This window comes from Gigantopelta aegis, chromosome 4, assembly GCF_016097555.1.
Source record: "Gigantopelta aegis isolate Gae_Host chromosome 4, Gae_host_genome, whole genome shotgun sequence".
In the NCBI taxonomy this organism is placed as follows: Eukaryota; Metazoa; Mollusca; class Gastropoda; order Neomphalida; family Peltospiridae; genus Gigantopelta; species Gigantopelta aegis.
The window spans coordinates 38,086,107-38,098,389 of NC_054702.1; positions in this window are offsets into that span (position 1 = coordinate 38,086,107).

The window sequence follows — 12,283 nt, forward strand, 5'->3', positions numbered from 1 at the left end:
GACAAAAACACAATACACACATAACTATGCAATCTAAACTAGATTAGTACATATACCGCAAAGAAAAAACCCTGCACAAAGCTTTAAACAAACCACAAAACTATTAAGCCAGTGTCTGCACTCTTGCCAAAGCCATACCTAGGGGGAAGCAAGTGGCAGTCCCCCCCCCACCCCCCCCCCCCCCCCACCCCCCACCCCCCACTCCCTACCGGATCGAACAATACCACAAGATGTCATTTAAAATTTACTTCAGAAGTGCCGTCTTTGTCTAGCTTTTCTAGATTGTTTATGCCTTATATCACGATTCTACCGATTTGTAGGGTAAGTAGATCCTATGCCCCTGCTTCTTCTCATCCCTAACCCTGAAACGATTTCTGCGACGACCTTGTACAAAAGGTATTATTAACACAAATAGAAAATAATAACGTGATAGGGCTTCCAGAAAGCCTAAATTATAGTCTTATAGATGTTAGAATCGACCCACAAAAGACACGTTACATTACTTCCTGTTTCGTCCTGTGCTACATGACTTGGCTTATATTATAATACATGTAGTCGTTACATTTGAAAAATAAATTATAAATAAGATTTTTTGGTGATTAAATCACTAATTTTATATACAGCATGTATAATTATGTTTTATAGCTATATTATTTTCTTCGTTTTTTTTCTTTCTTCTTTTAACCCCTCCCCCCCCCCCCCCCCCACACACACACACACATACACGCAAAGTGACTCACACACGCACTCCAAAATATAAAAAATAAATTAAAAATAATAAGAAAAAAACAAACAATAGAACCATATCCTTTGCAAAGTTACAGTTTCTTTTCTTTTACACAACTAGAGAATGGCGAGTTCTAAATTTAAAGTACAAAATGGCATATATATTTTTTTAAATGGCATCATTCTCGAATACTTTTGTGGGGTGGGTAAATAAATATAAGAAATTAAAAAATATAAGAAAAATCGTAATATTTATATCACAGAGTTTTTAGGTTCATATTCCAGTATCGAGTTTCAATACATTGAGTGAGTTCACAATAAAACGAGACTGCATACCTCTTAATTCAATTAAAATGCAAAATAGATAGTCTGCAATGATTTAGGCACCTTTACAACATATGATATGTTAAAGGCAGACAAAATACATCAACCTTGACCAAACTTCTGCGATAACACATGCGTGATAAAACCCTACACCCGACAACATCAGGCATGGAAATACCCCTGGGTTTTTTTTATGAAAAAAAAAAGAAAGAAAAAAAATTCAAAACAAAAACTTTAACGACCATAACATTATTAATAAGAAATATTCTAAACAAAATGTCAGAGTAATGCCAAATAAAACCAGTGCTTGACTGACAGCCCGCCTGTGGGACACGTGTCCGTGCTAATAATCACTTCCTTTGTGATGGTGGATACGACATTCACATTATCCCACGCCGAGCATGTCATAAGCTCGCTTCCGTTACCCGGATTAACCAATTTTGTAGTCCGGTTACCGAGTCACGACACGCAGATCAATGTCTCGAGACGAGCGGCTTTATACACTAATAACAAAAATGTAAAATGTCACAACGTGAGACCAGGTCGATGGTTACCAATAGGGGGTGCTCGCATTACTTGTAATCTTAATTACAATGCCGCACGAAAGATGTATAGAGGTATAAATTTTAAAACGACTTTGTTCCCCTGAGTCCCATGTGGGAGAATAGCATGCGGTGACCAGCAAAAAAAATATTAAAAAATTTAAAAAAAAGAAAGAAAGAAAGAAAAAGAATTTAAAAAATAAAGAAAACTAAGAAAAGAAAAAATATATATATATGAGAGAGAGGAGAGAGAGAGAGAGAGAGAGAGAGAGAGAGAGAGAGAGAGAGAGAGAGAGAGAGAGAGAGAGAGAAAGAGAGAGAGAGAGAGGCAGAGACAGAGACAGAGACATAGGGAGGAAGGGAGACCCCCCCCCCCCCCCCACACACACACACACACAGACAGACATACAGACACAAAGAGAGATATGAATAATTCCACTCAATCTGATTAAAAACAGCTCCACTGGTCTATAACTATTGAATTCCACTATAACTGACGTTACATGTTCAGGCAATTACCTGTGTTTTGGTCACATCTGTGTCCAAGTATTTTTTGCGGTTGAACCTAATAACAACAAGAAATGATTGGATACATTGGTGATTAAAGTATATACAGTAAGATGTATTTGAAATGTTAAAAATGGCTAAAAATATAACGCCAGTCACCGTGAAATTGCTCATCTGTCAAAGAGTCGTCGGCAGGAAAATTAGAAATAGATTCGAGTTCAAAAATAGTTCTCTGAGAATTTCAAACGATAGTTTCGTTGAATTTGTTATCTGTTTATTTAAAACAAAACATAATAAACACACGATTACAAACTACAACATGGCATAATAAAAAATACAACGCACACCACAATATACTACCACAACAAAACAAAACAAAACAAAACACAACACAACACCACGCCACGCCACGCCACGCCACACCACACCACACCACACCACACCACACCACACCACACCACACCACACTACACTATACTACACTACACTATAACATAACACCAGGAAAACAACGTAACATAACAGAGCAGAGCACAACACAAACACAACACGCAACACAAACTACTCAAATTCCAGATGGATTACAACACAGCACAGCACAGCACAGCACAGCACAACACAGCACAACACAACACAGCACAGCACAACACAGCACAGCACAGCACAATTAAAGGAATGGTCGCGCAAGGCTTTTGGACTGGTATGCATATTCAACGACATATAATGCATATTATTGCTTAATATCAACAAGTATAATCTTATATTGATATTTATAACAGTTAAATGTGACGGCTATTATATATATAACGGCCGCAACCATTCTGTACCATCCCAGTGAATACGCAATTTAAAGCAATTGAAAATATGTTTCTTCCAAATAACTGCCGGATGACTTTAACACTGTTGATTACAAGTTAAAAATTAAATATAGATAACTCGGGTCTTCTCTGACAAGAAAAAAATACCTGAATCTATATCCATGTGGGAAATGTTTTAGACTACTAAGATGGGCTGGGTTTTTTAATATTGTTTTGTTTTGAAGACTATCTGATTCACTCAGAAAAGGAACATGGTCATGAAATCATTTCTGTGTTTGATATACAGTATTTAGATTTTAATTTTTATTTTATTTTATTGTTTTCTGTTTTTCATATACACGTGCATGTCATATGAAATGTATTTAGACTACTCAATTTCCTCACATAATTTCTGTTTTTCATATATTAGTTTTTAAACTATTCTGGGTTTGTGGAGGGGGGGGGGGGTTGGTGGTGTTTTTTTGTTTGTTTTTGTTTTGTTTTTGGTTTTTTTAAATATGCAACGATCACTTAATTTGTTTCTGTTTTGGGGTATGCATATTTGGGCGACTTAATGTCTGGCCACCTAAGTATTTTATAAGCCCGACAATCTGCTTATCTTTAAGTAGTGTTGCGATATGTTGTATCAGGCGACATCAAAATGTACGGTGCCAAAACTACTGAAATGCTAATCGTTTACAACACGGACACCTTCCACAAAAGACATCGTTCAAGAGATGAAAACCAATCCTTCGACGAATGCTCAGCTTTCCGTATATCTAATATTGTGTCGCATAGCTGGCGCTCTGATTTGAAGTATCGAGACCGTGCACGCAACTAACACATCAAATAAAATAAAATACAATTTCTGGCATAACAAATAAACTAAAAAATGTCAATAAAATAATCCCCAAAATTTGACGGAACAATGGCCAACATAAAGAATTTTGGGTGAGTAACTTTGCTGAAAAACTGAAGAAAAAAAAATGGTTGCACGGTTTAAGGTTATTGATTGTTAACTTCGGCCAAAACAGATTTTTAATTTTTTTTATTTGTAATCCTTTTTTTTTTCTCTCGCTAAGGTCGAGTAACCCGAAACCTCCTTTAACCTTTTGTTGACACGTATGACGAATGTCTTACACGCAACGAAATGTAAATGTCAACCTTTGACATTGCACGTGTATTTTCCTGTACATCATTTTGTCACCAGATGGCAGGGCGGTTACAAATCGTGCCTCTGCACTATGTTACCCCGCCCCACGGCGCAAAGATGATACAGAGGTTTGCTGGGTGTTATTTATTGTCCTGACCCTTAAAAACAACAACAACAACAACAACAACAAAAACAACAAACAAAAAAAACCCAAACAAAGACCACCCGCCCCCCCCCCCCCCCCCCAAAAAAAAAAAAAAAAAACTCCCGAGAACAACATATTAAAAAAATACCTATTTCTTCAACTGACGTTATACAAAAACGCATTTTACTCAATTTGTTCATTAAAAAAGTCGTCTACTAATAAATCTTGGTGCTGGATGATGTTTCAACACATACAAAACACCTGAATAATTTAAGACATCGTTTTAGGTAATGCTGTCTTTAAAAGGCCAGGGCCCATATTTTCGAAGCTATCTTAGCCTACGAAATCGTAAAATCATCGTAAGCTATGACGTCACTATGGTGTGCGTTGTAGTGACGTCACAACCTACGACGGGTTTACGATTTCGTAGCGCTAAGATGGCTTCGAAAATATGGGCCCAGTCTCACAGTTGCATAATGATTAAAAATAGGAAGGAAATGTTTCATTTCACGACGCACTCAACACATTTTATTTACGGTTATATGGCGTCAGACATATTATGGTTAAGGACCACACAGATATTGAGAGAGGAAAACCGCTGTCGCCACTTCATGGGCTACTATTTCCGATTAGCAGCAAGGGATCTTTTATATGTACCATCCCACAGACATGGTAGTACATACCACGGTCTTTGATATACCAGTCGTGGTGCACTGGCTGGAACGAGAAATAGCCCAATGGACCCACCGACGGGGATCGATCCCAAACACTGTATTTTTCAGGGCAAACAATTTTACCGTGACAGACGAGCACTATTACTGGGCTACGCCCCAACCCCACCCCCAACCCCCACCAGTAGATTAAATTTTAATTGAATATTCATATTCATAGATAACTGACTGCTATTTTGATGGTTACGCGATGAAGATTTCCTATGTACTTTATGATTTTTATTAAGGATTATTGAGGTAACCACTGTTTACGTTGAGTGGAAAAACATTACAATCTTGATATTCTTGAGTTACTTGTGCAAAGATTATAATATGTGGATCGGCTTCAGTGGTGTCGTGGTTTAGCAATCGGACAGGTACAGGGTTTGCAGCCCGGTACTCAGAGTGAGTTTTATCGACTCAGTGGGTAGGTGTAAGGCCACTACATCCTCTTTTCCCTCACGAACCACCAACAACTAAAACCTAACCCACTGTCCTGGACAGACAGCCCAGATAGCTGAGGGGTATGTGCGTGTCCAGGACAGCGAGCTTGAAACTTAATTGGATATAAGCACGAAAATAAGTTGAAATGAAATAATATGTGGGAGTAGATTGTAGTTATTTATAACAAATATTTGTATTTATATATCACATATATGTGTAAAAACAGGGAAGAAATACCACACTTCCTACTCCCATAGGAACGATATCTGGAGGGGGCACAACCTTTAGAAGGGGGTCAGTTTCTCTCTCTCTCAAGCCACATTTTTTATCTTTGTTTATATAGAGTAGGTAAAAAAAACCCGATATATTTTCGTGTGTGGGAGGGAGGGGGGGGGGGGGCACAACCCACTCCCCGGTTCTTACGGATCTGATTACAACATCAAGAATGCACCTTTGTGGTTTGGTGTCAGTAAATAAACATTCCTTTTCTTTCCCGTTTGACATCATCTCACGAACTTGTGACCTTGAAATTTCACAAGCAAGTGACACTGCTATGCGATTAAAAAAAATAATCATTTACATCAGCTGTGATTCTCCCCCCCCCCCCCCCCCCCCCCCCCCGACAATACAAAGAACACCCGGTGGAAAAGACTGCGTCCATCATACCACATGTGTATCAAAATCAACCAGATCGTGTCTGGCCATTGTTTCTCGTGTGAAGTCGCCACGGGGGAACCCGCTATAAATCCATCTCCAGTGCCAACAACTTACAAAATTAATGTTGTTATTTAACCGGCCACGCCTTTGATGTAGGTTAAACTAGTCCTCCAACAAGACAGTGCACAGTATAAAGGGGAATTTGTCCCAGGGACCCCCTGCCATCATCGAACAAAGTGCCTTGGATTCTAGCTGGCGGTGCGATCGTAGTGAATACACTGGGCTTCAGAGAGTCGTGTCGTTTCTCGTGTTAGTTTGATTTGTGTGCAATAATCATTTGTTGTCGCTAGCTTAAGTTAGCATCAAGGCGAAGCTTGTTATACTGGCATTTAATAATGTGTCGGCAAACTCCGTACCTTCTAGGTGTCCTTTCAGTGACGACTTCTATAAAACAGGTATCACGCAGTGACCCGACAGCTCTTCAAATCATATGACCTTCATAATTATAATATATCCAGTGATATGATGGAGCCGGGTACAAACACCGCGAGGGTGATGGGAGAAGGGGAACAAGGGCCGTGGATCAGTGGAGGTGCGGGGGACATGCTCCACCCCACCCTCACTTTTCCCTGTTATTTTGCTCAGAATTGTTTTGAAGAAAAACATGCCCTTCATTTGATAATTCTGACACGTAGGCTTCAGAGAAAATCCGCTACATTTTTTTTTCTTTCGAATGAATGAATGAATGAATGTTTAACGACACCCCAGCACGAAAAATACATCGGCTATTGGGTGTCAAACTATGGTAATGCAAATAAATAAAGTGATGATCAACATCAATATAAAAATTCAAGGTTTAAACAAAAACAGTGTAAAGAACTGTGCAAAAATACAAATACAAATATCAAAGAATTTTACGGACACCGAATTTTACTCTAAACTTCAATTTGTGCTGTATTATCCATTCTCAAAGAGAATGTTACACCCCTGCACCACGGTGAGGTTACAGCACGCGCAGGGTTTTTTTTTTCGAATGCAGCAAGGGATATTTTACATGCACTTTCCCACAGACAAGATAGAACATACCACGACCTTTGATATACCAGTCTTGGTGCACTGGCTGGGACGAAAAATAGCTCAATGGGCCCACCGACGGGGATCGATCCCAAACCGACCGCGCGTCAAGCGGACGCTTTACCACTGGGCGACGTCCCCCCCCCCCCACCCCCCATTAGCAGCAAGGGGTCTTTTATGTGCAGTTTCCCACAGACAGGAAAGTACATAGCATGGCCTTTGACTAGTTGTGGTGCACTGGTTGGAACGAGAAAAAAAACCCAGTTTTTTTTTATGGATCCACCGATGTGGTTCGATCCTGCGACGTAAGCACCTCAAGCGAGCACTCAACCGACTGAGCTAAATCTCACCCCGGTTTTGAAAGGGAAGAAAAGTAATTTAAAAAGACAAGAAATTCAGGGTTTTTCGGAATGCATGCTCTTCAACCTCTCCTTTCCAATACCATGTCTATGTATGAATGAATGAATGAACGAATGAATGAATGAATGAATGAATGAATGAATGAATGAATGAATGAATATTTAACGAATTTAATGAATATTTATGGTAAAAATATGAATGAATTGAAGATAAAAATCAATATAAACGTTTCAATGTAAAATTAAAACAGTGTTAAGAGCTGTTCAGAGTATTAAACTTTCGTGTATTTAGTCTACGTGCTCCTACAGTTCAGAGGCAGATCTAGGGGGGTTATAATTTTATTATATATTAATTTTCATTTTTTTTTTTTACGATCCCCCTTCAAACCTCCCCCAAAAGTTCCCTTGGCATTCCACCTCATGTCACTAGGGCCCCCTAAATGGATTTTCTGGATCCGCCACTGCAGTTTTTCAATAGTATTTAGAACCCAGTATCTATATTGTCGTTGTATTACTGTGCTGTGCTGTGCTGTGCTGTGCTGTGCTGTGCTGTGCTGTGCTGTGCTGTGCTGTGCTGTGCTGTGCTGTGCTGTGCTGTGCTGTACTGTACTGTACTGTATGTAGGAAAGTACATATAAAAGACCCTTTGAAGACGTGTTAGAATTATAATTGTTTGACATCCACTAGCCGATGATTAATTAACCAATGTGCTCTAATGGTGTCGTTAAACATATTAACCTATTACCTTCCGGATCGACTATGGCGAGATGGATGTTGAAGGACATGTCCCCCCCCCCCCCCACCGACCCCAATCCCCATCCAACACCCTTTACCCACACCCACCCGACCCTTCTGGGTCCGCCATACATTGTAATAAGTAGCACCAAGTTCACACTTACATTTGACATTTTCCCCACAGCGGTGTTGCCCGTAATGGTTTACGCTTCAAGTCAATCAGACGCTGACTCCGCGGGTGTAGCAACAAAATGCTTTGTCAAATACTCAACACATGTCGCCCATTTTCATTCAAAAGCCCAGGTCTGGGACTAAAAATCATCTACATTTGTGATTTGGTAAATGGTGTCGCTGCGGCGCCTGAATCAAATTAATTCAGAACGTTCGCTGAATGCAAATCTTAATGGCCCCGTTCATAGTCTCCTTCACCCGTCGGGATATAATATGTTTGCATAAAAAAAACCCATTCTAAAGCAAATATTGTGTTTTGAAAGAGTGGATGTTAAGTTAATAAATACCGTCTTTGATGTTTTAGTGTGTTTGGAAATGTTTACTAGTTGGATGGGGTTTTAATGTTGATTAACACCGTAAGTAGAATTATGTACATATTTATGGATATTCAATTAAAACCATTTAGCCATCATCCACTCGTGACTTTCCATGTCAAATACTTTTTACAGTAATAATGCTATTAATATGAAGATATTTTCGTAAACAACTGACATTTAACAGTCAAACATTTTTTTTTTGCCATGACCATCGGTTACAATAACAGTTGTATATTCGAAATGGGACAATAGTACGTCAAGGTATTTATGGTACGGTTGGAATGAATGAATGTTTAACGAAACCCCAGCACGAAACGGTTGGAAACGTTTTGTTAAAAAACAAACAAAAAAACATACGCAGACAACCAAATTAATAAACAAACAAAATAAAACAAAATATATAGTAATAAAACATATGGCTGTAAAACTGCCCCCTGGCTGACTCTGTTAGAAACGCCTCTGTTTAAATATAATTCCGCGCCCTACCAGTCTCAGTTTTACCTGATGAGGATATACCGATTCACGGCATCAACTTGACTTCGACTTTGACCCAACCGTTGAACGCAGAAGAAGAGAAGAAGAAGAAGAAGAAGAAGAAGAAGAAGAAGAAGAAGAAGAAGAAGAAGAAGAAGAAGAAATAACAAGAAGAAGATTCACGCGTAACAAACCATGATTAAAAGATATGCCGAAGTGTCTTTAAATTTTTTTAAACAAACAAAAACCCCAATATCCACAAACAAACAAACAAATAAACAACCCTTTTCTTTCCTCGACTTTTTGGCAGCTTGACCTACACTTGTCTGGATACTATCTTCCCCATATTTATAGTCCAGGAACATTAAGTTCAAATTAGTGTTTAACCCGGAAATAAATAGTACAGATGTTTTTTTCAGGATAGTTGCAGAATATTATTATTAATAATATCAAAAGTCCCCAAGTTTCCGAGGTGTGTTAACTTTACTACAGGCATAAATGTATTAACAGTAACTTTTCTTCTTTTTTTACGATGGATCTTAATTTTTTAAATTATAATGAATGATATATTTAATATAATAATATTATTATTATTATTATTATTATCACACATTTCTGCGCATGAATGAGATGTACGTAAGACAGAAAACTTGTGTCCTGAGGTGGAAATGATATTAGTTTTTAATACTCGGTTAAATGGACTATTATATCAACAGATGCCTGATCCGTTTCCGCTGCTGTTCGTATGTTGTGGAACATTGTCATAAAATTCAACCAGGCGGCTAACTTATTTTGCGTGGTGCCTGTACAAAGCAAATCAAGCAATACGAAACGACGGGTTGAGAACCGTTCTCATCCATGGAGCTGAGTAGTCCTCATAATGTTTCTTGCCCGTTCCAACCATTGCTTCAGGGTCGGACAATTAAAGGCCGTGTTTAAGTTCTGAACTGTCTGTAAAAAAGAAAAGTTGATGTTGGCAATTAAAGAGGTTTGTTTGTTTGTTTTTGTCTAGTTTCGTTTTGTTTGCTGGGGTTTTGGGGTGGGGGTTTTTTGGTGTTTTTTTCGGGGGGGGGGGGGGGGGGGGGGTGTTTGGTGTACTTTTGTGTATTTTAATTTTTTGGATGATATAACTACCCTAAGCATTGTTTTTTAGTTCACAAATATTACGTAGCAATCGGAGTCATCCATGGGGTGGTTGTGATTATAATAGTGGTGCGCACCTCGGCACCAACCTGGAGATCCCCAGACCGGCCTCGGTGGCGTCGTGGTTAAGCCATCGGACATAAGGCTGGTAGGTACTGAGTTCGCAGCTCGGTACCGGCTCCCACCCAGAGCGAGTTTTAACGACTCAGTGGGTAGGTGTAAGGCAACTATACACACCCTCTTATCTCTCAATAACCACTAACCAACTAACAACTAACCCACTGTCCTGGACAGACAGCCCAGATAGCTGATGTGTGTGCCCAGGATAGCGTGCTTGAACCTTAATTGGATGTCAGCACGAAAATAAGTTAAAATGAAATAGATGGAGATCCCCGCCCGATAATATCTATACATCTAGTTCGCACCTGCTGTACTCAGAACTGGAGTAAGTTTATTTGTCGAAGCATTATAATTTTTTTTTTTATCAAATCAAACACTAGAGTCCACACGGCGCTCTCTGCAGCTCGCGCTGCTCGCGGTCCGTTACGATACAGCTTTACGGTGCGGCAGGGAAGGAAGGAAAATGGCTTATTTAACGACGCACTCAACACACTTTTTATAGTACGATTATATGGCGTCGGACATATGGTTAAGGACCACACTGATATTGAGAGAGGAAACCAGCTGTCGCCAATTCATGGGCTACTCTTTTCGATTACAGCAAGGGATCTTTTATATGCATCATCCCACATACAGGGTAGTACATACCACAGCCTTTGATATACCAGTCGTGGTGCACTGGCCGGCAAGAGAAATAACCCAATGGGCCCACCGACGGGGATCGATCCCAGACCGACCGCGCTGTACCACTGTGCTACTTTCCGTTGCGGCAGGGAGTCAGTCGCTCGCAATATATACTTGAACGCGATTTCGAGAAAACGGTTCCCAACAACTTCACATTATTATTATCGTCCTGTTTACTCAGCGTTTTCAGTTGATGTATGGGCGGCCAATAAACTTATTCCCCACTCGATTCTATCTTGCGCCATAAACCGAACACTTTTATATAAAAGTTTTTATTTATGACGTTGTTAATGGAATGGCCACATCCCGAATCACCATTGAGGCTACCTCTCTACGCGCAGTGACAGGACAATCAGATTTATGACGTAAAGCGAATATGATCATGCAATATAAATTATTATCACGCAGGCAAGCCACTAGGTACAGACGGACGGACGCATTCATTAATTCTATTACATACATAGATACATACATGGATAGATAGACAGACATACAGACAGACAGAGATACATACATACATTCATGCATGCATACATAAAATACATACATACATACATACATTATATAGATATTCATACATCGATACATACTAGCCAGTGCCAGATATGTCAACTGTTTCATGCACTTAAGCGGCATCGACCACGTAACATGTAGGCCCAATGCATATGACTGAGTTAAAGTGTATCCTATGGATGCCTCAATAGGTCAGAAGGCATTGTGGAAAGTCTACAATTTGCGGGCGATTCGGTGCCATAGGTACGAGTCCCAGGAACGGCATGGGACAATTTGTGAGGCCAGACAGGATTTAATTATCCCTTGCACCAGTGCGTTAATATATATGTGTGTAATCGTCAACCTCGACATACATACAATATATAGATATTCATACACGTAAGCGGGATAGACCGCATAACTTGTAAGCCCTATGCATATGGCTGAGTTAAAGGGCATCCTTTTTTTATTTGCGAGCGATTCATACATCAATACATACATACATGACTTGATAGCTCAGAACATATCGTGGTTAGTCTGCAATATGCAGGCGATTCGATGGCACAGGTTCGATTCCCAGGAACAGCATGAGACAATTTGTCAACCTCGACATACATACAATATATAAATATTCAAACATCAATACATA